General features: G+C 46.0%; 1 pseudogene across 1 annotated transcript; it reads right to left on the reverse strand.

Moving 5' to 3' along the window:
- Nucleotides 1-550: 550 nt before the first annotated feature.
- On the reverse strand, nucleotides 551-2713 carry LOC308458777 (WD repeat-containing protein 5-like; annotated as a pseudogene). Its single transcript has 2 exons — nucleotides 2227-2713; nucleotides 551-1757 (listed from the first exon to the last, which is right to left on the reverse strand). The product of its transcript is annotated as a WD repeat-containing protein 5-like (transcript).
- Nucleotides 2714-13401: the final 10688 nt, after the last annotated feature.

Below are 13401 nucleotides of genomic sequence, written 5' to 3' on the forward strand. Positions count from 1 at the left end.
TCAAACAGCTCTTACCCACTGGCGGACGAAAGTGGGGGCAGGGGGAGTGCCCCCCCAGGTGCCATCCCGGGGGGATGACATTGAGGCTGCCCCCTCGGGACGTGCGCGGCTCGCCGTGCACCCCGGGATGCACGCCACGTGCCACACATGTCCCGCGCTGCGTGCCACACCCCCGCGGGTTGTGAAACACGCCCCCTGGGATGCATGCCACGCCCCCGCACGTTCGCCACTCCAGGTGCTGGAGCATGGAGCTCCGCCACTGCTCTTACCACCAGAAAGTTCTTCCTAATGTCCCCCCCCCAAAAAAACCCCCACCTTTTATTGTGCATATGGTAACCATATGGTAAAATATTGATAAGAGCAGAGGAGAGGGAAGAAAGGGTAGAAAAGGAATATACCAATGTGGAAGTGGGGGGGGGGGGAGAGAGAATAAAGCCATACCATTAGCAAATACAAGCTCATACGAGGCTTCCAAGATAAAAAAGTGTTTTGTTTTGTTTTTTCACACTGAAATAACTGTAGAAAGTTTGTGAAATTTGGAGAATATATATTTTTTAAGTAAAAACAAACAAAAAGCCACAAGCAAGGACTTTGGAGGACACTGGTGAACTGGTAATTTGGGGTGGGGTGGAAAGCTTGAATAGGTTTTTACTGTCAAATAACATCTATTGGAGAGCGTGATGAACAGAAGGACAAAGAAAGGGTGATTTAATCACAGGTTCTGGAAACTTGGGTGGGTGGGAAATGAGAAGAGGCGCAAGGCAAAAGAACACTTGTTTGGTCACGTTAAAAAAATTGCCTTTAATAATTAGGCACCATGGCTCTTCTATTTAAAGTTTTATGAACTAGGGCCTACTTGCCTGGATCTTTTTTCTTTTTCTTTTAAAATATTAACATATCCAGATTCTTTCTAAGTTTATGACTTGGCGGTGGTTGCTGTTAGCAGACAGAGTTCCCTCCAAGCAATAAGGATGACATCTTATTCTCAAAGGAGAGATGGCTTCCCAGTAGGAAAAGCCACCAAATCATCAAAGAAAACAGAACCTTTTTATTATTCCCCCCCCCCCAAAAAAGAACTATATTTACCCAGTTTGGAGACTAGCCAAAGAGAGACTTTTTTTGACCAAGACTAGGAGACATCATCTTCTCAAAGGTTGCTTTGCTTCCTGGCAAATGGGTCTTCAAAAAACACAAACACAAAATGCCCCCATGTTTTCCAGACACCCCCAGCAGTCTCTGAAGTGATGCTGAAAGCATTTTAGCAGTCATTCTTCCAAAGTTTAATTGTTTTGTCGTTTTCTAGAGCTGCTGAGGCAATGATGTTCTCCGTTGGATGGCAAGCTGTAGAGATCACAACATCTGTATGCCCCGGCAGCTTCTGTACGGTCTCTTGTACAGTTTGGAGGTTCCAAATGTAGACCAGGTTGTCCTCTGAACCAGACGCGATCCACTTTCTACCAGTAATGGAAAAGCTGGCAAAGATGCAGTACTTCTTGTTCTTGTGGCCTTTAGGCACTTTCCTTTGTTGTAGTCCCAAAGCTTAAGAGTGCTGTCCAATGTTGCCACTGGGAGAGGACTTCACAAAAGACACAGAGGGGTTGTCATCATCGATCAGTGTTTTCAAACACTGTCCCGATGCTGTATCCCAGATTTGGCAGAGGCCACCAGAGCTGCTGGACACTATCAGGGAGCCATCACAGTTTAACTGCACCGCTAAAACCGGGTCACAATGGGCTGGCAGGGTTTTTTGGAATTTCCTGGTTTTGACGTCCCGTGCAATTATTCTTCAACATCAGCTTCGTTGGACTGGTCATGTTGTGCGGATGCCTGATGATCGTCTTCCAAAGCAACTACTCTATTCCGATCTTAAAAATGGAAAGAGTAATGCTGGTGGTCAACAAAAAAGGTTTAAAGACTGTCTCAAGGCAAATCTAAAAAAAGTAGTATAAATACTGACAACCAGGAAACACTGGCCTGCGAGCGCTCCAGTTGGAGAACAGCCTTTACCAAAGGTGTCCTGGGCTTTGAAGACACTCGAACTCAGGATGCAAGGGAGAAACGTGCTAGGAGGAAGGCACGCTTGGCAAATCCACACCGTGATCAACTCCCACCCGGAAACCAATGTCCCCACTGTGGAAGGACGTGTGGATCCAGAATTGGCCTCCACAGTCACTTACGGACTCATTGTTAAAAACGTGTTTATGGAAGACAATCTTACTCAGCTACGAGGGATCGCCAAAGAAGAAGAAGATCCTCACACTTGCATCAAACGATCCTGAGACAATGAGGTTGGATTGTGGGTTGGACTTGCAGCAGAAGACGCAGTTGCTGTGCCCCTTCAGGGTTTTCAAGCATTTCCCTGAGCTCACATCCCAAATTTTGAGAGTTTTGTCATCTGAGGCAGATTCAAGAAGGTTTGAATCAGATGACCAAGTGACATCAGAGATTCCCAGCTTGTGGCCAGATATGGTCTTCTCAAATTTGCCGTCATAGGTGCCCCAGATTTTTATAAGCTTCTCAGCTGGGGAACTGGCCCGCCACTCCCCATTGGACTGAATTTTACTGATGAGACCGCTTTTGTGTGTCCTGCCAGTATGAACTTCAGGGCATAGTTTGGTTTTACAGAGACAGGCTTGCTCTGATTGGTTGAAGAGGAGGGTGTCGATGGTGTTTTGGCTGATTCTGAATCTGGCTTCTTCTCTTTCATTGCCATGGCTGTGAAAACTAGCAAGCCAGGATGGATCTAGGCCCTTGAAGGGATGGAAGAGCAGGGCAATTCAAAGAAGGGAGTCTCCTACTTAAGGCATGGCTAGAGGCTCTACTTTCTCCTCTTCCTCCTCCTCTGCCACCGCCGCCTTCACCTGCACACCTGCGCACCTGCACACCTGCTACCAGTTCTTCCTAATGTTAAGTCAGAATCTCCTTTCATGTTTTTTGAATTCATTGGTTTGGGTCTTCCCCTTTGGAGCAGCAGAAAATAAGCTTGCGCCATCTTCCATGTGACAGCCCTTGAGATATTTGAAGGTGGTCATCATGTCAACTCTCAGCCTCCGCTCCTCCTGCAGCTCCTTCAACTGTTCTTCCTAAGTCTTGGTTTCTAGACCCTTGAACCTCTTGGTCACCCTCCTCTGCATACATCCAGCTTGTCAATATCATCCTTAAAATGGGATGCTCAGAACTGAACACAGGACTCCAGGTTTGGTCTGACCAAGGCAGAATAGAGCGGGACTATTACTTCCCTTAACCTGGATGCTATACCTCTGTTGACGTATCCTAGAATTGCATTAGCTTTTTTTTGTTGCTGCATCATCCTGTTGATTCATGTTAAGCTTGTGGTCTATTAAGACCCCTAAATCCTTTTCACATGGACTACTGTCAAGGTGTTCCCCATCCTATATTTGTGTTGAAGGAATCCTGGATGATAATCCTGGGTGACTTCAGCAGTCACACTGAGGTACACCAACAACTAGAAAACTCTGGTCTGCGAGTCCTCCAATTGGAGAACAGCCTTTACCAAAGGTGTCATGGGTTTTGAAGACGCTTGAACTCAGGACAAAAGGGAGAACTGCGCTAAGAGGAAGGCATGCTTAGCAAACTCTCACCATGATCAACTCCCACTCAGAAACCTATGTCCCCACTGTGGAAGGACGTGCGGATTCAGAATTGGCCTCCACAGTCACTTACGGACTCACTTTTAAAAACCGTGTTTATGGAAGACAATCTTACTCGGCTACGAGGGATCACCAAAGAAGAACGAAGCAGCAGAAGCTGCTGAACCAGATGAGGATATCACTGCCTCTATGGTGACAATGGGATTGTCTGTCATTATCATCTGACTTATGCAGAGAAGAGGACATAGCGTTGACTTGGTCTTTCCTCCTAGGCCAAACTGGTGGAGCCTGGACTCACGGCAGCGATTCCCCTCTGCAAGAGTGTGGGACCAATTCAGATGGTCCACCCTCAGCTGTGGTCTATGTGATTTCCGTGTATACACAGTACCCTTGGAACTGAACCCCCATGTAAGATGCAATTGTACAGTAATAAATCATCTGAATGTTCTCTCTTGCCAACGCTTTGCTCAGTTTCGGAACGGATGCTGCTTCAGTCTGGTTGCCCCATCTCTCTCCACAGCCTGCATGGAGACAGATTCTGCAAGAAGAGCGTGCCACAAAACTCCGAGATGCTCTGCTTTCAAGGGATGTGACTCTGTCAAAGGATGCCCCAGGAACTTCCTCCTGTTTGCAGCAGGAGCAGCGAGTGCAGATGTTAAAACATCCCAGGTTTGGCACACAACGAGCCTGCCTTTGCCAACTCCGGGTTGTGCTTTTTCTGGTTCAGTCCTGTTTCTTCTGGTTCAATCCGCCTTGAGACAATTGCTTCATTGTGCCGCCTCTAACAGGCTGAGCTGGCAAAAAGATTGTGCCACACACACACGCACAGGAGTCAGGGTGTGTGTTGGCAGACTGAGGTAACCAGTTCCACTAGGCAGGATGTATGCTTTCAAGACTCAGGGAGGACCAACTCCCCCTCCAAAAACCGAAGGCAGATGAGCTGAAAGCAGAGGAGTCTGAAGGGAAAGGGTGAGGGGACGGAAGGAGGAAGCCAGTTTCATCCAGTTGAATACATGGAGAAACTCATAAATAACTCATAGAGGTGCTTGAGTCATTGTGGTTCTGCCCTCCAGACGTGCTAGTTGGGTCCTGCACAGATGCTTGGAGGAGAAAAAAATATCTCTAATTTTGAGAAAGGTGTGTGTGTGTGTTAGGAGTGGGGGAGAAATTCTATTCAGTTCAAAGGCAAACCTACCTAATTCACACTTTCTGAAACCATTTGCAAACCAAATCACAGTCCTCCTTCGAAACAGTGATGTGTGCTGAAATGCACATACTAGAGGGAAGTCTGCGCGTATCAGTGAAAATCTCACACAAAAATTCATCATATTGGAGGAAACAGCTTGCAAAGGGCACACATTACTTTAAACTGTGTAAAAATGTGCCTGTTGGGAAAAATTCACACTAAAATGCTAGTCAGTGTTTACGGGAATTCACGAAATCGTTGCGGAAATGTGGAGAACTGGATTTAAGATTGGAAGAATGAGGAGACCCGCTCCTGTTAGGTGCTCATGGAAGGTGCTTCTTCCACACTGGGAAGGGATGGGAGAAGACTGGTGGGTGACTGACTGGGGCACCAAAGCCCTCTATCGGTGGGTGGTGCCTAACTGTTCGGGATGGAGAAGTCCTTCTGCAAGTGGCAATTCATTGTGTCAGCCTTTGGTGGGGCACGGCAAATGCCGTTGCACATTCTGTGCATGGGTCCTGAGCAGGGCCAGATTGAGGTTGGATGAGGCCCTAAGCCAGGGGTCAGCAACCTTTTTCATGCGGTCCACCCACCCAGGCCAACATGGCACTCTGAGACAGCGCTTAGCTGTGTTTCCCAACACTGTCAAGATGACCTGAGTATGTGGTGACCTGCAGCTATGCATACGGAAGAGATAATGAACCAATGGCACTCATGCAGGCACTGACCTGCTTTCTTTGCAGCCTGGATGGGACTGAGAGCCAGACACCTGTCAGTGGCCTTTGGGAGAACTTGCACACCTGGAATGTCACTTGCTTGACAACCACGATCCAAGCTGAGGATCCATAGAGTAGAATGGTAGAGTTGGAAGGGAAGGGTAGAGTTGCTACTTAAATTTGTTAGTCGCTTAATCTTGCCCAGGGCAACCAAAAGCGGCTTACAGCCAACCAACCAACCAACCAACCAAACAAACAAACAAACAAACAAACAGACAATAAACTTCACATAGGTACAAGAGGAATGAGAAATACATTAAAAAACATTCCACATCTAAAAGGTCACAGATAGTTAAAGACCAAAGGCCTGGTTATAGAGGATTTTCAACTACAGGAATACAAAGATTCAGGTAGGTAGCCGTGTTGGTCTGACACAGTCAAATTAAATTAAAAAATTAAAAAATTGTCCAGTAGCAACTTAGAGACCAACTAAGTTTGTTCTGGGTATAAGCTTTTGTGTGCATGCACACTTCTTCAGATACTCTGAAACAGAAGTCACCAGACCCTAATATATAGTGGGAGGGTGGGGTATTTCTCAGAAGGATAGTAGGAGATGGGTGATCGACTCAATGGGAACAGTAAACTGTTGGTGACTGTTAATGACTGCAGTCAGTCCTGCAGGAAAAAGCAAGGGATGGTATGCAGAGGACCAAAATTAGCTTTAGCATGTGTAATGAGACAAAAATCCAATATTTCAGAGTACAGTGGTACCTCGGGTTACATACGCTTCAGGTTACATACGCCTCAGGTTACAGACTCCGCTAACCCAGAAATATTACTTTGGGCTAAGAACTTTGCTTCAGGATGAGAACAGAAATTGTGCAGTGGCGGCACAGCAGCAGCAGGAGGCCCCATTAGTTAAAGTGGTACCTCAGGTTAAGAACAGTTTCAGGTTAAGAATGGACCTCTGGAACAAATTAAATTCTTAACCCGAGGTACAACTGTATCTGAAGAAGTGTGCATGCACACAAAAGCTTATACCCAGAACAAACCTAGTTGGTCTCTAAGGTGCTACTGGACAATTTAAATTTTTTATTTATTTATTAGGAATACAAAGATTACTGTCAAATTTCTTTTTATCAAAACTAAAAGGCTAATCTACATAAGAACACAAAGCAAGCAGAGAGAGAGAAAGAGAGAGAGAGAAGATAAAGGACAAAGGAAAAAAATAGGAAGGAAAAAGAACAGAAAAAGAGAGCTTTTAATTCTTTATCTGTCAGCTACTGTATATATAGAAATTAGTCAACACATCCACTCCAAAATAACACCCCGTGAAACCGCTTTCTATAAACCAACATTATCTCCAATCCTCAAACCCAAACATCATGCGTTCATTTTCTTTTTCACGCAAAAAGTCCATAAGAAGTTTCCAGTCTTTAGAAAATGTTGACAATGGCTTTTCTCTGATTAAAGTTGTCAGCTTCAACATCTCTTCTTTAAGCAGAGGCTTGACAACCATATGTCAGGAGTGCTCTGATGGTGTTTCCTGCTTGGCAGGGGGTTGGACTCGATGGCCCTTGTGGTCTCTTCCAACTCTATGATTCTATGATTCTATGATTCAGTCACTTTAACAGCCCTTCCTCCATTGCTGCTAATGATACGTCTTTCCATCTTTGTGCATAGAAAAGTCTTCAACTTTCAATGTTGTCAGGAGGCAACGGAATAGCAGATGTTAGGGCAAGGTGTTCCCCACAGTGTACGGATGCCTTTGCTCGTCAGCCAATTTGGCACCTTTCCCCCATAGCTTGCAGCGCAATAGAAAACCCATTATTTATTATCTCTCAAATAAAAAAATTCTTTCCATGGACCTTTTTAGTCAGCTGCCATTGGAATACTCCCCACATTTCCTACCTTGGGGTTTTCTTGATGAGCTTCCAAATATGCCTCCTTTTCTGCTGCAAGAAAAGGTTGTTTCTGATGATCACTATTTAGCTCAAGTATTTATTTATTGCATCAATATCCCACCTTACCTTCCTGAAAAGGTTATGGCTTCATCTTTCTTCCTCTCTCCTTGGTACCCTACTGGGGCACTTCTCTAATCAGGTCAAAGCTCCTAACATCACCCATGCTGTGCTCCTCTCCTTTTTTTGGTGAAAATGTCCTAGTTTCTGAGCCAGCTTAGCTGCACTGGCAACAAGCCTGTCCACCAGCCAGGATCCAGCAAGGGAAATGTTTCCTTAGGACCAGGTCTAAATTCCTCCAGCCATTTGAATTCCAGGAGGACTTTACTTCTGAGAATGATTTGAGAGATGCTGTCTTCCGGAGAGCTCCTTCTTGAAGGTCAAAAGATATCAGAAGGCCGCTCAACAGTAACTTGGAGAAGAGCTTTCAGCATGGCTGCCCTTGTTCCATGGAACTGCATTCATGGTGAGCAACAACAGGGAGACACTATCTGCACATTCCACAGACAACCAAAGACATTTCATAGAATCGTAGAATTATAAAGTTGGGAGAGACCCTAGCTCTGCCCTCAAAAGAAGAAAGAGGACCTTCTTCCCTTTTGTGATCTATCTTTAGTGAGTAGGCCATCTATTTACGAGGCTGGTCAGTCCATGGGTACATAGGAATAAATAGCAACCGTTTTCCTATAGAAGCAAAAACTGAGGTGTACGTACACCTGCTACTTCTCCCTGGAGACCACAGTTATTAAGATATATTTTCCCATGGTAGTGTGGCAGTTGTGAGGAAACACTGTTTTCCCATTGCTGAAACCACAATGGGAATTATCCAGCCCAGATGAAATGCCTTTAAGTCTCACAGAGTTCAAAAAGGGACTTAGTCAGCTGTTCAGATCCCTCTCAAGATGCTAATTCATGGGTGCTGTTTGGATTCTCCATCTCAAGTACCCAAAAGTCTTGGGCTGGCTCCCCACTCCACCTCGCTAATAGACGAATGCATAAAAACCCTGTAAATATTGGCATATTTCCAATGACTTCTGCTTCAGCTCATATTCCCACCGGATACATTTCAGTTCCCTGTAACCTTTCGTTGCCGGTGGTTTAGCAATTTCGCTGGAACTGAGGAGCAAGTGGGTGGGTCGAACACAGCGCAAGTCATGTCATATGCCTCACAGATTAAATTAAATTAAATTTCCCAGGCATCAATGAACGTCTTTAATTAGTGACTCAGAAATTCAAAACAACAATTTATCCCAATCTGTTGATCTTCCTCTCTCTCTCTGTGTGTGTGTGACTTGGGCGTGACGTTGGAAAGTGCTTTTCTTCAGAAATGACACATTGCTGTAACTTGTTGAAAGTTCCATCTGGCTGGACTGCTTGATGCTGGGCTGCTGATAGGAAGCCATTCACATTCACCCCACCTCCAGCTTCACAGTTGCTAATCCCATGGACCCAATGCAGGGCGCAAGGAAGTGACAGCCAACTAAATTGTTCTTGGTGGATCGCGTCACAGATAATCAAAGACAGGAAGGGATTCCCTGTTCCTTCTTAGAATTCTCCTTGTGACGTTGTTTGCAGGTATGCACTTTGGATATGAAAAATCACTTCTCATCTTGTATGGGACATGTTTATTCAATGGAAAGAATCCTGTGACCCTCTCGCCACCAGCTACAACCAACATCTCCCTCTGGTGCAATCTGTAAAAGCAAAGAGTAGAAGGTAAAGGTAAAGGGACCCCTGACCATTAGGTCCAGTTGTGACTGACTCTGGGGTTGTGGCGCTCATCTCGCTTTAATGGCCGAGGGAGCCGGTGTACAGCTTCCGGGTCATGTGGCCAGCATGACTAAGCCGCTTCTGGCGAACCAGGGCAGTGCACGGAAATGCCGTTTACCTTCCCGCCGGAGCGGTACCTATTTGTCTACTTGCACTTTGACGTGCTTTTGAACTGCTAGGTTGGCAGGAACAGGGACCGAGCAACGGGAGCTCACCCCATCACAGGGATTCGAACTGCCAACCTTCCGATTGGCAAACCCTAAGCTCTGTGGTTTACAGAGTAGAAGACACCAAACGGATGTAATCAACTCTAAACTATTTAAAAAACTTGAGATTTACCTGTATGCTAATAGGGATTGTTCTATGTATTTTCAAAAACTGAAAAAAATAAAGTTAAGAAGAACTAAAAAACAAATCAACACCGTTTTCCTTCTAAAGCTACTTCTGGCTAGGCAGGAACCAGTTCAACCCAGTTATTGCTCTTCAGCTAACACGTAGAACTGCAACTGGATTTGTACACTATTGGAAATATTGTGCTTTTTCTTTGACGATATTCCACTGTAGTCCAGTGGAAGGGACATACTGGCCATGTGTGGGGGGAGGGGCATTTGCTGTTCAACATGCATCCATTATAACCATCCTATGACTCCTGTTTTTATTTTTCTAAACTGATCTTTGAATTATCAGTAAAATGCTTTCAGAATGAAATACAGTGCTATAGCACCCTACTACTACTAGAAAGTTAATGCATTGTAGTGAATACTTTTATAATGCTATACCACAATAATGCAGTCGTCTTATGGTGTTTTGGACATTTCGCTTTTAAAACAATGTTTTAGTCAGAATTAAAAGATCAATGACAAGAGCAAAAAATAGGGCCATAGAATGGTATGCACCACAAATGCTCATAAAGACTGTGTGCTGAGCTGTGATAGCTTTGCTTCCCTAATTGTCACTGCTTGTGTTAAAACCCCACCCTTCAAAAACGATGGGAGAGATATGTGAAAGGTTGGGAACATCAACTCCACTGCGTGGGAATCCCATGCGGATGACGGCAGTGCCTGGAGACAGGCAGTCAGGTCATGTATCCACAGCAGTGACCAGAAGAGGAATGACCACTGGGAGGAGAGCAGAGAGAGGAAATGCCCTGGTGCATCTGAAACAGCACAACCAGACCCCTTCATCTGCCCCAGCTGCAGCAAAACATGTCTCTTCTGTATCGGTCTCTACAGCCACAGCAGGCGCTGTAACTCCAGTGGTTGGACTTCACCCTTAAAGGGTGTCTCTTGAGACAAAGAGATGCCAACAAAGTGCAAAGGAGGATTCCCCTTCGGGGACAACGAAATTACTTTCCCCATGAAAATGAGGAAATGGGCCCCGACTCAGATGCCGCTGGAACTCTCAAACTGCTGGGGAATTTGAGAGTGAGAAACAGTCCTAAAACAGGCCGCAAAACAACACTCAGCCATTCCTAAAAGACATCCCTGTTGTTGTTCTTCTCTGTTTTGCCCAGAGCGCTCTTTCAACAATGCCATCCGTATGCCAGGTTTGAATGCCAAAGGCTCCCAGGGAGAGGTATTCCTGGCAGTTGTTTCCCTGCAAGGAAACTCTGTTTATATAAAAGCTGGTCACAGCTAGATGCTTGCAAGGCATGTTGATCCAGACTGATGAGGGTTGGTTGGCACCGGACTGGGAAGCTGTCACAGAAGTTTGTTTCACTTGGGCAACGCTCCTACACCAAGGTGCTTCTGTTGCATTCCTTTCTTCTGCTATCTTCCCTCTGCTCTTGTCACTCTGCCAGCAAGCTGGAACATAAAGAGAGAGCCTGGCTGCATCGCACCAAGCCCTTGCCTAGCCTGGAATCCTGTTTCCCATAGTGGTGGCACACAGAGAAGGGCCTCAGAGGATGATCCTAGAGTCTGGGTCGGTTTATATGGGGAGAGGCGGCAGTGGCATAGCGTGGGTTGCCAGTGCCCAGGGCCACACAGAGGAGGCGTGGGAAGGAGGGAAATGGATGGGATACACATGCACGTCCAATTGCCTAGTGGCGTCCACGTCACCCAGGAGATCGCAGCCAAAGAGATAAGAAGAGTCATTCCGTTGTCTGGAGATATCATTTCCTGGTTCACATGGAGAAGCCATTTTCAACAGAGCCCAGCAATGGAAGCGTGCAGCTGTACTGAGGCAACATTGGGGTTGGAATTTTGCACCTCTAACGAATTTGCACCCAGGGCAACCGCCCCTGTGCCCCACCTGCTATGCCACTGAGAGGAGGTCCTTGAGGTATGGCAGTCCTGAGCTGTTTCTGAACGCTTCTGAATGCCAGTTGCCAGAAACCACAGGAGTGGGGCGTTGCTCTTGTGCTCGCATCCTGCTTGCAGCCTTCCCATGGGCACCTGACTGTTCACTGTGAAAATAAGATGGTGGACTTGACAGGCCACTGTCCTGATCCAGAAAACTCTTCTTCTGTTCTTATTTTGGGAAATCTGAAGGCAAGTACAGTGTTGAGATTTCAAATGATGGCCACAACATACCGTATTTTTTGCTCCATAAGACACACCTTTTCCCTCCTAAAAAGTAAGGGGAAATGTCTGTGCATCTTATGGAGCGAATGCGTGGTCCCTGGAGTCGAATTGCCCAGGGGCAAAAAGCAGATCGTGCCTTTTTTTTTTTTTTTTAGAAAGAGGGAAGGGGGTGTTGAAACAAAGCTGCTGATCAGCTGATCAGCAAGCAATCGGGAGGGGAGATAAGGGACTCTAGCGATAAAGGAGGCTGCCTGGGAGGGGGGAGGTAAAGACAGCAAACTTGCAAGGAGAGGAGGCAGGAAGATTAAAGCAATGAGGAGAGAAATTAGGAGCAGCAAAAAACTGCTCCAGCTAAGGAAAAGACACTAAGGCAAACAAGAGGGAAGGGGGTGTTGAAATAAAGCCGCTGAGACTTCCGGGTTGGCGCCTCTGGCAATGGCGGATTTCCTCCGATCGGGAGGAATCCGCTCCGTGGGAAAAAGGGTCTGAACCGCCACGGCGAGGCGGAGACCCATCAAAAACCACAGGCGGGAGAAGCCTGTGGACGTGGGATTCGGCTGGCACCTTTGCACCCCCCCTACTCGCGGGGAACCCAGTTTCGGGGATCCGGAGCGACGTGGGGTGAGTGGCGCGGTGCTTTGAATCGACTGCTTCTTTCACGGAGTGAAGCCGCATTGCTGTTGCCGGAGAGCACTGACTTTTTCCTGTGGACAATTGGATCTCAAATAATTGTTCGTGAGTAGAACGGAAATTGGATTAAGAAATTTCTTTTAATTTGGCACTGAAGCGGGAAGGTCTAAACAGGAAGTCCGCCTTCCGCTTTGTAAATAGATTAAAGCAAAGACACGGCAAGCTAGAGTTTAGAAAGTCGTCTGTAAAAGATCAAATTTCATCATCTAAAATTACTGAACCCCCCTTGGAAGCAGGAGAAGAGGGGGGAACTTTTTCTGGACTGTTTAAACCTGCAAAAGAGAGGGTAAAGAAAAGCAATTTTCCACCGTCTTGAACCTGGGAGCGGGGTGTCAGGACAGACGTCTTCGGGAAGTTCATTGACTATAGAAAAACGTTTTTGACAGATAGTTAAAAGAAGAGAAACATAGTGATTCCATTGTTCCCCTTCGCATCTAAAAGGAACAAAATATTGACAAAATATCTGAAAAAGGAAACTTTGTTGTTAGATCTGCTTTCAAAAAAAAAAGAGGAAAAAAAAGAGATGAATACAAATAGAAGCTTGTTCCCCTAGAGGGAGCTTGTGAAACTGTTATTAAATCTGAACTGGGAAGCTTCGCAGCTGCAATAGATCAAGATTGTGGGAACGGACTCTGACCTTGCATAAGAATGTACTCGGAGGCTCTGGTGCTTGCTTTCTGCAAGACAAGTGCTTTATTGGAACAGTTACATGAGAAGACGGATTTGATGACTGTTGCGATCGGAAATTTTGGACAGGCAGTGGGTATCTATATAGAACCCACTCAGGAACTAACCCAGGAGTGTGCTCTGACAGATCAGATGAGGGAGGAGGTTGTTGTTGGACCTCGGGAGGCAGAGATGGAGGGAACTGTGGCCCAGCAGGAACGTGAATTATTCGATCTGACGAATGAACCTGGAAAAAGCCAGATTTGGAGAGATAGA

The sequence above is a fragment of the Podarcis pityusensis genome, assembly GCF_964106645.2.
Source record: "Podarcis pityusensis genome assembly, chromosome: 11".
Classification (NCBI taxonomy): Eukaryota; Metazoa; Chordata; class Lepidosauria; order Squamata; family Lacertidae; genus Podarcis; species Podarcis pityusensis.